The 19,152-nt window shown below is 37.8% G+C and overlaps 1 long non-coding RNA gene across 1 annotated transcript; it reads left to right on the top strand.

Moving 5' to 3' along the window:
- The first annotated feature begins 7,473 nt into the window (after positions 1-7,473).
- On the top strand, positions 7,474-18,678 carry LOC118498438. Its single transcript, XR_004900927.1, has 2 exons — positions 7,474-7,514; positions 18,548-18,678. It is a non-coding gene; the product is annotated as an uncharacterized LOC118498438 (long non-coding RNA).
- The last annotated feature ends 474 nt before the right edge of the window (positions 18,679-19,152 follow it).

Here is a 19,152-nt window from a genome sequence, read left to right as displayed (position 1 = left end):
CACAAAGGGTAGGAGCTCCTTCTTTCTTTCTGCTGTGTAGTATTCCATTGTGTATATGTACCATAGGTTTTTTTTTTAATTTTATTTTAATCATTGTTCAAGTACAATTTTCTCCCTTTACTTCCATTCCAGCCCACCCACCCAACCCTCCCCACTTCCCTCCCATTACCACCTCCCCCTAGTTTTTGTCCATGTGTCCTTTAAATTTTTTCCTGTAAACCCTACCCATTTTCCCCTGAAATTCCCTCTTCTCTCTGCTCTGGTCACTGTCAGTCTGTCCTCTATTTCAGTGTCTTTGGTTATATTTTGCTTGTTTCTTTGTTTTGTTGTTTAGGTCCCATAGTTTTTTGATCCATTCATTTACTGATGGGCCCTTAGGTTGCTTCCAGCACTTGGCTACTGTAAATTGTGCTGCTATGAACATTGGGGTGCATCGGTTCTTATGAATTCATGTTTCCGGGTAGGAATTCAGACTGGTACAGCCACTGTGGAAAACAGTATGAAATTTCCTTAGAAAAGTGAAAATGGAACTGACTTTTGAAATATCTGTTCAAAAATTTCTATTGACATATGAATGGAAATTTTTGCTTATTTTCATAGGTTCATGGCCTCCTGATTCTCATCCCTGTGTGCTCTAGGGAAATGTGGAATTCAGGCTAAACAATTATTTACCAAGAGATCAATCAGGGCTTTTGCTTTAATGAAAAGGCAAATGCAGAGAGGAGAGGTAGATAGCAATGAGGTAAGAAGGGAGTGGATTCCACTTCCTCCTACACATGGGAGAAAAACCTAGCCGATCTACAGAGGAACATACAGCCAACAGTACCCCAGCATATATGAAAATAGGAGATCAAAAATTCTAGTGGACATTGAAAAACCAGACTGTAAGGACAGTGCTTCAGGACAATAAGATTCCAGGGATCAGAGCAGGAACCAGGGTGGCTGCAGCCCCAGGCACGGCGCCCACTGGGTCTGCCACAGGACTGTTGGGAAAGAGCTGGGTCAGCAGCTCCCTTCCCCTGCCAAACAGGACTTGAGCAGCACCGAGAGAGACCTGGTTGTTTGAAGTGGCAGAGAGGAAGGACTAAGTGGCAAACACATGGGGGCTGTGAGCACCCACACATAGCCCTGGAAATAGTGCGAGCCCGAACCTGTGTGACCAGATGCAGCTTGTCCGGGCTTGTGCACATGCATACCAGGGAGAGTGTCCTTTGTGGAAAGCCTGGAGCCCAACCTGTGGACCTAGAGGGAGAGCGCTATCCATGAAAGGCCCGATGCTCACACCCATAAACCAGGGAAACCACGTGCTCCACAAGAGGCATGGAGACCACAGCTGTGAATGGGGGAGGGGGAGGGAGTGAGTCCACACCTGTAGAACCAGAGAGAGTGCGCTCTTAGGAAGGCCTGGATCCTGCATCTAGGGCCCTGCAGAGGGGCACCTGTGTAGTTCTGGGGAGAGTGAGTGACTAGCTTGGGGTAGAGTGTGTGACTAGACCTGGGGAGAGTGTGCATGAGGCTGACTGACTGCTGAATAGGAAGGGAGATACCAGTCCCCTCTCAGCCTGCTACAGACAGCAAGACCAGAAAAACTGGTTTGGTCAGTTTGAAACCAACAAGAGTTTTTTGTTGTTGTTGTTTGTTTGTTTGATTTCTTAAGTAATTTTTATTTATTATTATTTTTTATCTCCCAATTCCTTTTTCTTCTTTTTCCTTCTCTCTTGTTTTATTCCTTCTTCCATTCTTTCCAATTTTATCTCTTCTTCTTTCCTTCTTCTGCTCTTTTTCTTTTTCATTTTTTTCTTTTCTTTCTTTTTAAATACCCACAAGTGAGACCAAAAAAAACCCCAACTGTGAAAAGACAGAGTTGGACCAAAAGAGGGGAATCCCAACAGTTGAGACACTGTGACGAATTTCACTTTGCTATTACAGAGAACCTACAAGTTATTGCATATTTGTAGTATTATTTTTTATTATTCTTACATCATTTACTTTAATAGTATTTTTGTATTCATTTTTTTTCTGTTTAGTCTTCTTTGATTCGCTGGTTATATTGTATCATTTGACAGGTTTCCCCTGTTCTCTCATTCATGGTGTATTGCTAACTTACTGTCTTTCACTTCACTTGTGTTCCATTAGCACACTACTCAAGGTCCTATACTCCCTATTCTTGCTATCTAGATTTCATAGGTTTTGCCATATGATTGTTTCTCTAATATTATTGTAAACAATTGCTGTTCTATACAATTGTAAATACTACACAGCACCCCTCGCAGATCTTAGCTCACTTCAAGGTTTCCTGAACTCCATTACTGTAGTGGTTAACTCTATTCTCTCACACACTACACCTATTTACTATCCTTTACTCTCACCTTACCTCAGAATCTGACCTCCCACAGCCTCACTGCTTTGTACATCCAACTCACAATCCTGCCCTCCCCAACAAGAGTCTTATCTTCTTTCCATCCTTTCTAAAAAGTGGCTAGTTGGGTGGAAAATCACAGTTAACACTATACATAGCCAAAGACTGCCCATCACTTCTCTACTAGCTGCTACTGTAAATATCATAGAATACTCACTTGCTGTTTTAAAACATTTTGCCTTGCCCCTCTAATTGTCCACAAAAAAGTGTAGGTGGAAGGTGTGAAGACCGGGATACCCAAAGGAGATTGCACTATTGAATCTCACAAGTATTCTACCACAGAAGATTACACCATAAATGCAGGGAGCTAGAATAGATCCACTTAAGAATCTGAGGCTAAAAAAGAAGAGTTTCACAAACAATGGGAAGACAAAGAAACAATTCCCAAATGAAAACAAAGGAAGAAGCCTCAGAAAGAGTGCTAAATGAAATAGAGGTGAGTCAACTATCAGATATTGAGTTCAAAGCAATGGTTATCAGGAAGCTCAATGAGCTCACAATGAGCTACCAGGAACTAAAGGGAAACTACAATGAACTCACTGCAGGCTTTATCAACATGAAAAAGGAAATAGAAACTATCAACAAGGGCCAAGAGAAAATGAAGAATACAATTTCTGAACTGAAGAACACAGTAGAAGGAATGAAAGCAGGATCTATGAAGAAGATCAAATCAGTAAGCTAGAGGGCAAAGCAGGAAAAAAAAACAAACACCCAGAAAGAGCAAAAAAGGAGAAGAGGCTCAGAAAGAATGAAGAGCAATTAAGAGAAATGTGAGACAATATGAAACATAATAATACCTGTATAATAGGCATACCAGAAGGAGAAGAAGAACAGCAAGGGATAGGAAACTTATTTGAAAAAGTAATGATAGAAAACTTCCCTAGTTTGATGAGAGAAAAAGTCATACAAATCCAGGAAATACAGAGAGTCCCAATGAAGTGTAACCCAAAGAGGCCCACATCAGGAAACATCATAATTAAAATGACAAAATTCCGAGACAAAGAGAGAATCTTAAAGAGACCACGGGAGAAACAGGAAGTAACATACAAGGGAGCCCCAATAAGGTTAGCAGCTGCTTTCTCAATGGAAACGTTCCAAGACAGAAGAGAATGGCAAGAAATACTCCAAGTAATGAGAACCAGAGGACTGCAACTAAGGTACTTTACCTAACAAGGCTCTCAATCAAGATAGAAGGTCAAATAAAGAGCTTCCCAGACAAAAGAAGTCTAAAAGAATACATCTCCACCAAACCAGCTCTACAAGAGATGCTGAAGGGACTGCTTTAAGGAAAGGAAGGAAAAGAGAGAGCGAGAAGGGGGGGTAGAGAGACAGGTACGAAAATGGCAAAGAACAAGTACCTCTAAAAAATAACCTTAAATGTAAATGGATTAAATGCTCCAATCAAAAGACATAGAGTAGCTGAATGGATAAGAAACCATGACCCACCCATATGTTGGCTATAAGAGACCCACCTCAGGACAAAAGACTTACACAGACTGAAAGTGAAGGGCTGGAAACAAATTTTTCAAGCAAATGCACAGGAAGAGAAAACCAGGGTAGCAATACTCACATCAGACAAAATAGACTTTAAAAAAAAAGGGCTGTAAAGACAGACAGAGCAGATCACTTCATAATATTCAAGGGAAGAATCCACCAAGAAGACACAAACATTGTAAATATATATGCACTCAACGTAAGAATACCCAAATACATAAAGAAAATCTTAGAGGACTTCAAGAAAGATATTGACAGCAACACAATTCTAGTAGGGAATTTTAACACCCCACTGTCAAAAATGAACAGATCTTCCAAACAAAATATCAACAAAGATATTGTGGCATTGAACAAGGCCCTAGATGAAATGGACTTAACTGATATATAGAGAGCCCTTCATTCCAAAGAAGCTAAATGCACATTGTTTTCAAATGCACATGGAACATTTTCAAAGATAGACCACATGATAGGACACAAAACAAGCCTCAAAAAATTCAAGAAAATTGAAATCATACCAAGCATTTTCTTGGATCACAAGGGACTGAAACAAGAAAACAACCCCAAGGGAAAAAATCCAAAAGACTCAAACTCATGGAGATTAAATAGCATGCTATTGAATAATGAATGGGTTAAAAATGAAATTAGGGAAGAAATAAAAAAAGTTTCTGGAAACAAACAAAAATGAACTCACAACAACCTAAAACTTATGACACAATGCAGAGAGGGAAATTCATAGCAATATAGGGCTACCTAAAAAGATAGAAACATTTCAAACAAACGACCTAACCCTACACTTACAAGAACTTGAGGAAAAACAACAAAGATAGCCCAGAGCAAGTAGAAGGAAGGAAATAACCTGGAGAAGAGCATAATTAAATGGCATAGAGACTGAAAGTAGAATTCTAAGGATCCATGAATCCAGGAGCTTGTTCTTTGAAAAGATAAACAAAATTGACAAGCCTGTAAGCAGGCTCATCAAGGGAATAAGAGAGAGGCCTCAAATAAACACAATAAGAAATGAAAGAGGAGAGATTACATCTGACACCACAGAAATACAAAATATTGTCAGAAATTACTACAAAAAACTGTATGCCAAGTAATTTGAAAGCCTTGGTGAAATGGACAAATTTCTAGAAAAATCTAATGGTCCAAAACTGAATGAAGAAGAAGCAGAAAGCCTGCATAGATCAGGAACAGGAAATGAAATGGAAACAGTAATCAAAAAACTCCTGACACACAAAAACCCTGGACCTAATGGTTTCACACTGGTGTTCTGCAAAGCATTTAAAGAACTAACCCGTATCCGTCACTGTCCATTCAAAAAAATACAAAGTGATTGAAGACTCCCAAACTCTTCTTATGAGGCCAACATCATCCTAATTCCAAAACCAGATAAAGCCACAACAAAGAAAGAACACTTCAGGCCAATAACATGGATGAACATAGACACTAATATCCTCAACAAAATATTGGCAAACCACATTGAACAATTCATTAAAAACATCGTACACCATGACCAAATGGGATTTATTCCAGGGATGCAAGAATGGTTCAACACTTGCAAATCAGTAAATGTAATACGCTGCACAAATAAAGGCAAAGACAAAAAGTAGATGATCATATCATTAGATGTGGAAAAAGCATTTAATAAGGTACAGCACCCATTTATGATAAAACCTCTCAGCAAAGTGGGAATAGAGGGAGCATTCCTCAACATAATAGAGGCAATATATGAGAGACATACAACCAACATCATACTCAGTGGGAAAAAAACTAAAATCTTTTCCACTAAGATCAGGAACAAGACAAGGTTGTCCACTTTCACCACTTCCATTCAATATAGTATTGGAAGTTTTAGCAACAGTGATCAGACAAGAAAAGGAAATAAAAGGCATCCAAATCTGAAAGGAGGAAACAAAACTGTCATTGTTTGCAGATGACATGAGAGTGTAGACAGAAAATCTTATAGACTTCACCCAAAAACTGCTTGACCTAATAAATGAATTTGGAAAAAACAGCAGGATATAAAGTTAATATCCAGAATTTAAAGGCGTTTTTGTACACCAACAATGAAACAGCAGAAGCAGAAATCAATAAAAATCCCATTTAATATAGCAAAAAGAAAAATAAAATATCTAGGAATAAACCTAACCAAGAACGTAAAAGACTCATACTCAGAAACCTATACAACACAACACTAAAGAAAGAAATACCACATGATATCACCTTTAACAGGAATCTAAACAACAAAACAAAAAAACTAGCAAAATATAACCAAAGACACTGAAATAGGGGATAGTCTGACAGTGACCAGAGTGGGGAGAAGAGGGAATTTCAGGGGGGAATGGGTAGGGTTTACAGGAACAAATTTGGAGGACACATGGACAAAAACTAGGGGTGGGGGGTAATGGGGGAAGGGGGGAGGGTTGGGTGGGTGGGCTGGAATGGGAGTAGGTGGGAGAAAACTGTACTTGAACAATGATTAAAATAAAATTAAAAAAATAAAAAATCAAAACAAAACAAACAAACAAAAAAGAAAGAAATCAAGGAAGACACAAACAAATGGAAACATATACTGTGTTCATGGATCAGAAGACTTAACATCATCAAAATGTCCATACTACCCAAAGCAATGTACAGATTCAATGCAATACCTCTTAAAGTACCAATTGCATATTTCACAGATATAGAACAAACACTTCAAAAATTAATATGGAGCCATAAACGGCCCCAAATAGCTGCTGCTATTTTGAGAAAGAAGAGCAAAGTAGGAGGGATCACAATACCTGATACCAAACTGTATTACAAGGCCATTGTAATAAAAACAGCATGGTAATTGCATAAATACAGGCACATGGACCAGCAGTAAATAACAGTGAGCCCAGAAACAAACTCAAGTATCTATGGTCAATTAATATTCAACAAATGGGGCAGCGACATAAAATGGAGTAAAAATAGCCTCTTTAACAAATGATGTTGGGAGAACTGAAGAACTATGTGCAAAAAAAAAATGAAACTTGGGCACCAACTTACATCATACACAAAAATAAATTCAACGTGGATAAAAGATTTAAATATAAACTGTGACACCATTAAAGTCCTAGAAGAGACCATAAGCAGGAAAATCTCAGATATTATGTACAGCAGCATTTTTACTGATATGTCCCCTAGAACAAGTGACATAAAGGACAGAATAAACAAATGGGACCTCATCAAAATAAAAACTTCTGCACGGTTAAAGGAAACAGTTTTAAAATAAAAAAGAACCAACTGTATGGGAAAACATATTTGCCAGTGATACCTCAGACAAGGGTTTAATCTCCAAAATATACAAAGAACTTACACGACTCCACTCTAAGAAGACAAGCAACCCAATTAAAAAATGGGCAAAGGACTTGAACAGACACTTCTCCAAGGAGGACATGCAGAAGATCCAGAGACACATGAAAAGATGCTCAGTATCACTAGCTATCAGAGAGATGACAATTAAAACCAGAGTGAGATGCCACTTCATACCAGTCAGAATGGCCATCATAAACAAAGGAAGAAACAACAAGTGTTGGAGAGGTTATGGAGAAAAGGGAACCCTAGTGCACTGCTGGTGGGACTGCAGACTGGTACAACTCTATGGAAAACAGTATATAATTTTCTCAGAAAACTAAAAATGCATCTGCCTTTTAACCCAGCAATTCCACTGCTAGGATTACATCCTAAGAACCTGAAACACCAATCCAAAGAACCTATGCACCCCAATGTTCATAGCACCACAATTTACAATAGCCAAGTGTTGGAAGCAACCTAGGTGCCCATCAGTAAATGAATGGATGAAAAAAGTATGGTACATTTGTACAGTGGAATTGTATGCAGGAGAAAGAATGAAGGAACTCGTAGTCTTTGCAACAGCATGGATAGAACTGGAGAGCATTATGCTAAGCGAAATAAGCCAGGTGGTGAGGGACACATACTATATGATTTCACCTTTAACAGGAACCTAAACAACAAAACAACAAACAAGCAAAATATAGCCAAAGACACTGAAATAGAGAACAGCCTGACAGTGACCAGAGGGGAGAGGGGAGAGAATTTTAGAAGAATTTCATGGGAGAATTGGAAGGGTTTACAGGAACAAATGTAAAGGACACATGGACAAAAACTAAGGGAGGTGGAGTTAGGAGGGAGGTGGGGAGGGTTGTGTGGGTGGGCTGGGATGGGAGTAAAGGACAGAAAACTGTACTTGGATAATTATTAAAATAAAATTAGAAAAAAAAGAAAAGCACTTTTTGTTTTTTTCTGTTTTCAAGTGCTTACCATCTGGTTTACTCGAGAAATTCAGAGGGATGTCAGGCAGGGACTTTGGAGGACCCCTTTACTTTTCTTATCCTTTCATAGGAAAGGGATTTGTCTACAATGTCTGAAATAAAGTAAATAAATAAAGGAACATCTAGGGTACACCTAGGGATCCAAATCTTTCATTTTTAAATGTTCTAAAAGGAAAGATGTGATTTTTCAACCAGGTTCAGTCATAAAGATAGCTCCAGGTTGGCTTTGAATGCTGATGTCAGCATGAGGTCTTACAGAGATTTGTCTCATTGGGGATATTTTTCTTTGTCTAAAAGCTTCTTTTTTGTACATGATTTTTTAATCATCTCAGCAAATATTCAATGGAAAGAGCTCAGGGCTGAGCTAACGGCAATCATGCAGCATTTATAGAACTAGAGACTGACACGTGGTAATTATTTAGAGATGCTTCTTTTCCTCACCTCTTCACCACTCTCTTCAACCCCACCCAACAACTTCCATGGACAGACCTTTCAGTTTGTCTTGGTTCATTACCAAAGTGTGCCTTTATCACTTCTACGTTATGTAAAGAAATATCAATAATAAAGCCATTTGGGCTACTTCTCCATCACTGAAGTTAGAAGTCTGATGATTTCATGCCAATGCTGAATGTCTTTCACTATTTCCTTTCATTAACTATTGGGATAAAGAAGAAAAAGATTCAATGGTGTTTGGTATGCTTTATATGTTCCCCGGGAAGCAAACTGAGTTTAATTCATTTCTACAGTCTTATCTTTTGTTCCCCTCAGCAAAGCAGGTGTTCATATTCCTCTGATTCATTCAAAACAATGACCAATGAAGCTATTTTGCAGCAATTCTGTTCCAAATCCTGACCTCATAGTTTCTGTGATCACAAAATCTCCATGTTAACATCCATACAGCTTTACAAAAGGAATGAGAGAGAGAAAAAAGAAAAATGAAGTATCTCTTGTGGGTTAGCACAGTTTTTAATGTGCTAGTTGAGGATTTGAATAAATCCATAAAACAAAACACCATTTGGGAGGGGTATGGTTCTTTCTGTCAGATTTCCAAGCCTCCAAGGACCAGTCAGAAAGAAGAGGATAAGGTTTTATAGTATATTGCCCAGGGCACTTTCTTCTTTAGTTCAAATGAGAGTGCTATCTTCATAAGCCTAAGAAGATCAAACGCAATGATAAAAGGCTATAAATGACCCTAACGCTTTTCCAGATACAGTAATATGGTCTTTAAGGCTGTAAATGGGGCCAGAACACGGGATGGAGATTTCTAATTTTTGCCTAGTGTTCTGAAACTTGGAATATGCTGAACAAAACTTACCTCATTCTTGGCTCCAAATGTTATTAGTTGATGGCTAACATAGATTTGTAATGTACTTTAAAAGGCATTTAGGACACTCTTAATGGAAATTTGTATAATTGGGAACTTGTAGAATAAAGTTGTTCCTCACCAGACTGTAATCTCCATAAGAGTGGGAGTTGTGACTTTATGCTCACTGTTGTATCTCCAGGGTCTAGTACAGTGCTTGGTCCATGATAGCTTTTTATTATATATTTGCTGGATAAATGAATGACTTCCTTTTCTGGTAGTAATTTGATCTGATCTCCTTTATTGCTCAGCCATACAGGCGTATAAGGAAGAAATATATTGTTTTGTACATTAACCTAACTAGGTACCAGTCCTGTTAAAGAAGGTTAAAAGAGCCCTGGTTGATGTGGCTTAGCAGATTGAGTGCAGGTCTGTGAACCAAAGGGTCACTGATTTGATTCCCAGTCAGGGCACAAGACTGGGCTGCAGGCCAGGTCCCCAGTAGGGGGCACATGAAAGGCAACCACACATTGATGTTTCCTTTCCTCCCTCCCTTCCTTTCTCTCTAAAAATAAATAAATAAATTTTAAGAAGGTTGAAATAAATGGATCCTGCCTCCTTCCAAGCCCTATAAAATTTCCGAAGTCTTTTTTTTTTTATTCCTGCAGGTTTATACTAGTCTTATCTCCACTAGAGAATCAGACTCCATAAGACTTTTTGGTTCTTTACTGTACTTTTCTTCAATAATGTTCATAGTCCTTTCAAACTGAGACAGATTCTTCTGTTACAGCAAAGTCTTACTGACTTTAAGGAAGGTATCTTAGGAAATTGAATGAACTTATTCATATCTCTAGAGGTCCTTAAAGTTCCTGTAAAAAAGCCTACCAAACATTGCCATAGTCATATGAAAGAATCCAATAGCTACCAAAGTACATATTTTACAACCAGGTACAACAATTATTATGTAACTGAGGTCTAGACAGTGGAAAATGTCAAATAAACAGATCTCTTTTGCATCTTCTGCCCACTACTTTAATGAGAAAGAGTTAGCAAACTGACATCAAAAATTTATTTTTTTAAGCAACATCCAATGACTGATCAGGTCTTGGTGCATATTCACCCCGTTTCTAAATTTTATTTTGGGTGCTGGAAGATGAGAAATCACATTCTCCATTGGGACATTAAAGCTATAAACAAGGTTAAATCATTGAAGAAAAAATGGTCATTCTCAATAGAATAGATTTGCTGTTTTTTATGTTATATCCTGGTTGTTTGAAAAATCACAAATTATGTAAAGTAGAAAGAGGTTGCCCTGGCTGGTGTGGCTCAGTGGATTTAGTGCCTACCTGTGAACCAAAGGATCACTTTTCCAATTCCCAGTCTAGGGCACGTGCCTGGGTTGTGGGCCAGGTCCTGGGTTAGGTGGCATGCAAGAGGCAACCACATATTGATGTTTCTTTCCTCTTTCTCCTTCCCTTTCCCTCTCTAAAAATAAATAAAAATAAAATCTTTAAAAAATAAAGTAGAAAGAGGTAATAAATTTTCATTGCCCAGAGTAATCATTTAGGAATTATGCCATTTCTCAATCAAAATGAATAAAAGAAAGTTGATTATTGAACTACTTATATAATAGTTTTTATATTTTGATGTATTTAATAATCAAGGTTTTTTTCTCCCTGAGATAATTTGCCTGCAAGTATTTTGATTATGGATCCAAAATCCAAACAATCAGGCTTTCTGTAATCTAATATAATAACTGAGAAATATGATTTCCCATACAAATATTCATTTCTATAAAAATAAAACTCTAATGCTTGTATTTTGAATATAGGATGATGTAGATAATCCTACAGCATACATTTTTAAATAAAAATACAGAGAGACAACTAGGTACCATACTTCCAAGATTTTATTTTTTGCTTTCACTTTCAAGCAGTTTAAGATGTGTTGTCAGAAAACCAAGAATAGCAAAATTAAAACCATCAAACCAACAAATAGTGCTTAGTAAAAGTTTATTGTGCATATAAAAAGAATTGACAAGCTGGGAGCTTTCTAATTCAAAGACTAATGTGAAGCTCAGGGGCATGATGTTAGGGTAGAATGGATTAAAAAGGAAAAATGAAGGTTTTTTTTTGTGTAAGTCACTTGACTAATACAATATTTTAAAGACTTTATTTATTTATTTTTAGAGAGGGGAGGGAGAGAGAGAAAGAGAAAGAGAGAGAGAGACATCAATGTGCGGTTGCTGGGGGTCATGGCCTGCAACCTAGGCATGTGCCCTGATTGGGAATTGAACCTGCGGTGCCTGGCTCATAGCCCACACTCAATCCACTGATCTATGCCAACCAGGGCAAAAAATGAAGTTTTTTAACCCTTTTAATGACTGGGTATTATAATGGTGTTCCAAGATGGCAAGGTTCTAATTAAAAGTTGATTATCTTATGCCATTTTAAAAAGATGACAAAGTTATTTTTATGATTATTAGAAGCATTTCATTTCTACTGAAGAAGCTGAGCTTCCTGAGGAATAATTTCTACTTATTGCTTCTTGTACTATGTATAGGCTATATATTTTTTTTATTTCTTTGCATGTATTGTAAATTTTGTAGAAAGCTGGATATTTAAAAAATACTTTACTTATTTTTAGAGAAAGGGAAAGGGAGGGAGAAAGATAGGGAGAGACACATCAATGTGTGGTTGCCTCTTATGCACCCCTTACCCACCACCCAGGCCTGTGCCGACTGGGAATCAAACCACTGACCCTTTGGTTTGCAGGCTGGTGCTCAATCCACTGAGCTATACCAGCCAGAGTGAAAACTGGCCATTTTATACACATAATATATCAGATTTGAAAATCAGATTCCCCCTGCCCCAGGGTTTATTGTTGCCTTTTGTTTTTGTTTTTGCCATGTTGTTCTTGTTTGTTTAATGACTTTCCTGTAATAATTTTGTAAAGTTCGTATTCTTTGTTATGTGTGGTAACTGAAGCCTGTGCTTGGTTATCCTAGTAGTCACGTAATAAGAAAACTAAAATTTCTTTAAATTATTTGAATGAAAAAGTCTTTCAGCCTTTGTAGAAGGTCTCTGATTTGGGGTGAATGCTTTTAGCCCTGTAACAGATTATAACTCTGCCATACCCTTTTCCACCTGTTTGCATGTGTACAGCCTTAAGGTCAGCCAGAGGATGGTGATTAATGCCTTCTTAATTCACTCTTGGCAGAGTCTTACCAATTTACATGGCCTTTTAGATCCCTAGGAATATACTCAAGCACTTCAAAAGTCCCATGTGCATCTTATTTCCCCAGTTTTTCCTTTTAAGTTTTTAGGCCACCTTCTTATTTGTCACAAGTTTTATTGCTGTATTAGGCAGATATGATATTAAACAACTGCCACAAGTTGTTTTCAAGGCTCTAAGGAAAAGGCTGTTTGCACTGAGAAATGTCTGAATAAGGCCAAATAAACCGCCCCCCTTAAAATAAAAGAAAAACCCTGTGAATTGGAGTTTTAATGGAACTGTAAGACAGGTCATATAATGACATTTCTAAGTAGCAGTTCGGGGAAGCTCCAGACTCATTGTGCCTCATCCAGTGCCTCATCCACTGGGTTGATGCTCTTTACCCTGAGTGTGGGGCTGTTGGTTTTCAAGGTTACTGTGGAGCTTGGGGTAGGGGTTGCGAACAGGCCAAGTAAAATATCACAAAGTTACATTTCATAATGAAGTTCAAATATTTTTCTGGAATAAATGTTGATCCAATTGTTGAAAGGGTGGGATTAATTTCTAGAGTTCTGAAAAAGTTGATTTTCCCATTTTTTGCCAGTGTTCTCACTTGTTTTACAAAGGAGAAACATTTATGAGGCTCTTACTCTGTATTCTCACTGACATAATTCCCCAGGGGGCAATAATTACTGATCTTGTTATTAATATTTATTTAATATATGTATAGTTTTAAGTTCCGATTTCATCAAAATGAATCTTTGACTTATTGTGGATGGCTCTGTGGATTTTAGGTCAAGTTTCCAGCAGTTTTCTATTATACTGTGCTTGTAATTTTTAGTGGCCACTGCTCTTTGGGTTGGCTATTGAGTTTCAGCCCAAGAAATTATTCTGGTTATTATCTTCCTACAAAGCCTATTCTGAAACAATTCCTTAGATGGTTTCAACTGTCTTGTTTTCAGAAATTTTTCTTTTCTTTTTTTAAAAGATTTTATTCATTTATTTTTAGAGAGGGAAGGGAGGGTGAAAGAGAGAGAGAGAGAAACATCAATGTGTGGTTGCTGGGGGCCATGGCCTGCAACCCAGGCTTGTGGCCTGACTGGGAATCGAACCTGCGATGCTTTGGTTTGCAGCCCATGCTCAATCCACTGAGCCACGCCAGCCATGGCAGACATTTTTCACTGTTTAACTTTTCCTGAAGAGAGAGAAAGCAGCATTCCCCTGATGATAAAAAACTCCAGAAAGATATTTTTCTTTGGGTTATTTAACATATCATTTGTGACATGTAGGTCAAATAATTAAATTATTTAAAATCAAGTAACATAAATAAAAGTTAGTGAAGAGCACTTTTGGAGCCATTCAATCAAAATGGCATATTTAGTTCATGCTTAAAGAATCCTTCTTTTCCTAACACTTAGCAATGATAGATAAAATCAAGCAGAGGAAATGTAGAAAACCCAGCTGTACTCAAGATGAACATCTTCACAATGAGAAACTGGACAGAAACACACACACACAAAAATAAAAGTAAGGTTAATATCATAGGTCTATTGCACTCATGCTACAGATGTAGGTAGGAGTGGATGGGTGATCAACTATTTTGCAATGGCAGAGACTAAAAGTGCTGCCTAGGAAGATGAATATTTAGAATTAGGCTTGCTACTCAGAGGCAGGCTCTGGTACTAGTCTTTTCTGCATTGAGGGCATTGGGGGTGGAATTAGTCTTTTCTGCACCTATTTATTTATTTATTTACTTTTATTTTTGCTTTATTTTTTTATTGTTGTTTGAATATAGTTGTCTCTATTTTCCCACCACCACTTTCCCCCTCCCCACTCACCTCCACCTCCCATCCTTAATCCTACCCCTCTTTGGCTTTGTTCATGGGTCCTTTATACATGCTCTTTGTGAAGAAGTTGAAAAGAGCTTCACCTTTGCTTGGGGTTATGACTTGATTAAAGTTGTATATCAAGGAAGTAGAAGGAAGCAGACACATCCTAGCATCTAGGACTTGAGCTCAAACCCCGTCTAGCTAAAAACTTACATCTGTAATATTATCACCTGGTTCTGAACTGTAGGGTGACAACAGAGGTTTTTGTAAGCAAAGGAAATTAAAAAATGTACTAGACAAAAAGGGTCAATGAAAGAGAAAGACACATTGATCTCACTCAAGTTGATCCTGCAAACAAACATTCCATGATGGTGGGGGAAAAGTCTAAGTAAGGTAACCAGTAAAATCAACAATCAGGAAATTAATTAGTCGTGACTAAATAAAAATAAGAGCAATCACTAAATGATGTTAAAATATGTTTGTTTAAAATCATCAAATATGCATAAAGACATCCATTAAAAAACACAACAAAATTCTAGACCATGTATAAATTAAGCAAAAGATAATTAGAAATCTTGGAAATAAAAATATAGAAACTGAAATTTTAAATGCTAAGTAAATTCTAGGCTGCAGACAATAGTAGAAAGCAGATTTGTCACTGACAGTGCTGAAGAATGTATGGATCTTGAGTTCCATAACCAGAGAAACTACCACTTATGAATGAGTGGTAAATAAAGACATTTGAGATGTAAAAAAGAACTAAAAGAATTTACCACTTTCAAAATCTCTTAATTTTTTTTGAGAAAAACAAATTTGAAGGATTTTATTACCTGAAATCAAGACATTATGAATGTATTATAATTAAAACAACTTGATGTTGGTGCAATGATTAACAAATAATCTAGTGAAACAGACTAAAGATATAAACCCACATATCTATGGTCACCTTATTTATGACACAGTGTTGCTGCTGTAAGGAAGGGATGTTTTTCAATAAAATAATGTAATATTAATATACATGTGGCCAGAAATAAATCTTTACTTTTGTCATTGACACTGTTACAGATGTTGCCCATTTCCTACATTTTGACCCACTCTACCTAAGCCCAGCCCTCCCAAATAGCCTTCACCACATTGCTGTGTATGTCCAGGGTCTATGCATACATGCATACAAGTTCTGTGGATAATCTTTTCCAATGTCCCCCATCCACCTTCCCTCTGAGATCTGTCTGTTCCATATTTCCATGCTTTCAATTTCATTTTGTTTGTCAGTTTGTTTTGTTGATTAGATTACAAATGTGAGTGAGATCGTATGGTAGTTGTCTTTCTCTGACTGGCTTATTTTGCTTAGCATAATAGTCTCCAGGTACATCCATGATGTAGCAAAGTGTAAGAGTTTCTTCTTTTTTACATTGGCATAGAATTCAATTGTATAAATGAATCAAAGCTTTTTAATGCACTCACCTACTGATAGGCACTTAACACTGTTTCTAGCACTTGCTTATTGTAAACAACACTGTTATGAACATAGGGGTGCATATATTCTTTCAAATTGGTGTTTCAAGATTCTTAGGATATATTCCCAGAAGTGGAATTGCTGGGTAAAAAGAAAGTTCCATTTTTAATTTTTTGAGAAAACTCCACACTGTTTTCCAGAGTGGTTGCACCAGCCTGCATTCCCACCAATAGTGTACTAAGGTTCTCTTTTCTCCACATCCTCACCAGCATTTGTTGTTTGTTGATTTATTGATGGTAGCCATACTGGCAGGTCTGAGGTGATATTGCATTGTGGTTTTAATTTGTATTTATCTGATGGTTAGAGAAATTGAGCATCTTTAAAAATGTCTATTGGCTATCTATATGTCCTCTTAGGAAAAATATCTATTCAGGCCCTCTGGCCATTTTTTAATGGGGTGGTTTGTTTTCTTGGTGATGTCTGAGTTCTTTATTTATTTTGGGAATTAACCCTTTATCAGATGTATCATTGGCAAATATATTTTCTCATATAGTGTGGTCCCTTTTCATTTTGTTGATGGTTTCCTTTGCTGTACAGAGGTTTTTAGTTTGATATAGTCCCATTTGTTTACTTTTCCTTTACTTTCCTTGCCCTAAAAGATACATCAGCAAAAAATATTGCCACAAGAGATGTCTGAGACTACTGCCTGTTTTCTTCTAGAATTGTTATGGGTTGTGACTTACATTTAACTTTTTTTAACCATCCATTTTTATTAATGTCCTTTTTAATAAACAATGAAACTTGCTCACTAGGGATTTAAAATATTAGAAAACAACTGAATTATTTAAGTAAGAACTAACTGTACTACACAGAGTGACTACCCGGCATATTTAGAGAGAACTAGTTTATTCATGTTCTTTTTAAAAATTACATTTAATTGATTATGCTATTACAGTTGTCCTGATTTTTCCCTTTGACCCCTCCACCCAGCACCCCTTACTCCTTCAGGCAATCACCCCACCATTGTTCATGTCCATGAGGCATGCATATGAGTTCTTTGGCTATTCCCTTTCCTATACTGTACTTACACCCCCATGGCTATTCTGTAACTACCTATTTGTACTTCTTATTCCCCTCACCTCTTCATTTATTGTCCCCTTTCCCCCTCCCATCTGTCAACCATCTGGTAACTAACTTCTTTTCTTTTGTTTCTTTTAAGAGTCTCTCTTTATCTTTAACCTTTGGCCTTTTAATTATGATGTATCTTGGAGTGGACCTCTTTGCATCCATCATAGTTGGGACTCTCTGTGCTTCCTTGACTTGCACGTCTATTTCCTTCATTAAATTAGGGGAGCTTTCTTTCACTATTTTTTCAGGTAGATTTCTAATTTCTTGTTTTTTTCTTTTCTTCTTTGGGCACCCAAATAATGCAAATGTTGGACCTCCTGAAGTTGTCCCAGAGTCTGTTTATACCATCCTCATTTTTGGGGGGATTCTTTTTTCTTCTTGTTGCTCTGATTGGTTGTTTTTGTTTTCTTGTGTTCCCAATTATTGATTTGATTCTCAGCTTCATCCACTGTACTGTTGTTTTCTTGTATTTTTTTCTTTATTTCAATTAGTGTATTCTTAATTTATGCCTGGGTCTTTTCTATGCTGCTGAGGTCCTCACTAAGTTCCTTGAGCATCCTTATAATCAGTGTTTTGAACTCTGCATCTGAGAGATTGCTTATCTCCATTTCATTTAGCTCTTTTTCTGGAGTTGTGATCTGTCATTTCATTTTGACCATGTTTCATTGTTTCTACATTTTGGTAGCCTCCCTGTCTTTGTCTCTATCTATTAGGTAGAGCTGCTTTGACTCCATGTCTTGGTAGTGTTGCATAATGTAGTAGGTGTATGGCAGGATGCAGTGACACAACCTCCCCATCAACCAAGCTGGGTACTCAAGGTGCACCTTTTGTGTGGTCTGAGTACACCCTCCTCTTGTAGTTGAGCCTTGATTGCTGTTGGAAGATTGATATAAAGGATTACCCAAGCCAGTCAGCTGTAAGGTTGGCTGTGGCCACTGACCACCAATCTCCACCTTCTGTGGAGGATTAACTGTGCAGGGGCAGGGTGGTAGTGCTTTGACATTCTCTGTAGCTGTCCACTGGGTGCATTGGTCCTGGGGTTTTTCAGGTGGTACAGGTTAAGGTCAGCCCCCACCTGTGTTTGCCCGGGGCACCCTGCCTGAGCTGTAAAGCAATCTGAGATGACTGCTACTTGTGCTGGGCTTGGAGATTCTCAGGTGAAGCCAAGCTATGACTCTAATCTGGCTGCTGCTAGGGCTCACTGCAGATAGCAGTTGCTTGTTTGATAGGATTTAGGAGCTAAGACCAGCTATTCTTATGGAAAATCAGCATGAGTGGGCTTGTAAGTTGGGTGGGACAGAGTCTCTGTGGATCTCCAAGGTGGGTCAAAAAGTATTAACCAGGTTGATGGAGTCAAAGATACAGCACCAGCCTGCAGTAATATAGGTGGGAATATAGACTGGTGCAGCCACTGTGGAAAACAGTATGGTATTCCTTCAAAATATAAGAATGGAATTGCCTTTTTACCCATCAATTCCACTGCTGGGATTATACCCTAAGAATCCTGAAACACCAATTCATAGGAACCTATGCATCCCAATGTTCATAGCAGCACAATTTACAATAGCTAAGTGCTGGAAGCAACCTAAGTGCAATTGTGGTACATTTACATAATGGAATACTACACAGCAGAAATAAAGAAGGAACTCCTACCTTTCACCACAGCATGAATGGAACTGAAGACTATTATGCTAAGTGAAAAAAGCCAGGTAACCAAAGACAAATACTGTATGATCTCACCTATAAGAGGAATCTAATAAACACAATAAACAAATGAACAAAATAGAACCAGAGGCATGGAAACAAGTAACAAATTGGCAGGGACCAGAGGGGAGGGGGATTGGGAGGCAAGAAGGTGAAGGGTCTAGTTAAAGAACAATTATAAATGAACCATGGACATGGAAACCAGGGTGAGGATTGCCTGTGGGAGTGGTGTGGGTGGGGCAGGGGATAACAACAGGGTAAAATTGAGACAACTCTAATAGGAGAAC

Source organism: Phyllostomus discolor, chromosome X (genome assembly GCF_004126475.2).
Source record: "Phyllostomus discolor isolate MPI-MPIP mPhyDis1 chromosome X, mPhyDis1.pri.v3, whole genome shotgun sequence".
Classification (NCBI taxonomy): domain Eukaryota; kingdom Metazoa; phylum Chordata; class Mammalia; order Chiroptera; family Phyllostomidae; genus Phyllostomus; species Phyllostomus discolor.
Note: the sequence above shows the minus strand (reverse complement) of the source record. Positions and strands in the feature narration are given on the sequence as shown.